At 42.2% G+C, this 981-nt stretch overlaps 1 non-coding gene across 1 annotated transcript; it reads left to right on the top strand.

The window, feature by feature from the left end:
- Positions 1 to 329: 329 nt before the first annotated feature.
- On the top strand, positions 330 to 401 carry TRNAE-UUC. The gene has a single exon. It is a non-coding gene; the product is annotated as a tRNA-Glu (tRNA).
- Positions 402 to 981: the final 580 nt, after the last annotated feature.

The following is a 981-nucleotide window of genomic DNA, read 5'->3' as shown; positions in this document are numbered from 1 at the left end:
TTCATCATATTCTAGAACCTATTGAATCTTAAAAAATAGTCAAAATCATTATTTATTTAATTTTTTATTATTAAGTATTCGGATTTTTTTTCGGACGGATTTTAATCGGAGTATTCGGATTATTTCTCGGATATCTCTAAACGAATACGGATGCCCCTAAACGGACACGGATGTAGATTCGGATTCGGATTTCGGTTATCCATTTACATCCCTAACTGAATCACACGGGGGAAAGATTAAGATACTTTTAATGTAGTGCTTTGATGGCGTACTTTGCACTTAATTTTTTAATTTAATTTTATTATAGAAAAATATTTTTCATTTATCCATCCGTTGTCGTCCAGCGGTTAGGATATCTGGCTTTCACCCAGGAGACCCGGGTTCGATTCCCGGCAACGGAAATTAAAATTTTTTAGCTCATGATGCGGCTTTGAAGGTGTGAGATGAAAGGAGAATCGAAACAAGTTCTGTAATGCCGGACCCATCCTGCGCAAGGGAGGTCCTCCCTCCTGATCGATCTATGACGGTGGCGGCGGGGTCTGGTTCATGCGGTGATGCGGTTTCCTCTGGTGGGGGCGGTGGGGCTATGCGCTCTTTTGCGGCGGTGGTTTCACATTCGGCTTTGAGCACGGCTCCTTCGGTCCCTCTTAAAAAACCCTCGACTCATCTTGGCTTACCGGCGGTAATTTTCTTCTGCAGATGAGATTGCAATTTCAAAAGTTCCCTTTCGTTCAGCCCTTATTGCCAAATGTTCATATGGAAGACCTTCAATCTTTGAGATCAAAAGGTTTGTACAGAATGCTTTCCACCTGTCGGCTGATGTGGTGATCACCGCTTTGGATCAAAGACATCTTCTGTTTCGCTTCTTGGATCAGTCGGATTATGTGAAAGTTTGGCTTAAAGAACAGAGTTTTATTAACAAGTTTTCTTTCCGGTTCTTTAAGTGGTCAAGTGATTTCAAAGCGGGGCAGGAGTCGCTGT

The sequence above is a fragment of the Telopea speciosissima genome, chromosome 10 (assembly GCF_018873765.1).
Source record: "Telopea speciosissima isolate NSW1024214 ecotype Mountain lineage chromosome 10, Tspe_v1, whole genome shotgun sequence".
NCBI lineage: Eukaryota > Viridiplantae > Streptophyta > Magnoliopsida > Proteales > Proteaceae > Telopea > Telopea speciosissima.
The sequence above is the reverse complement of the archived record's forward strand: the minus strand, read 5'-3'. Positions and strand labels throughout refer to the sequence as shown.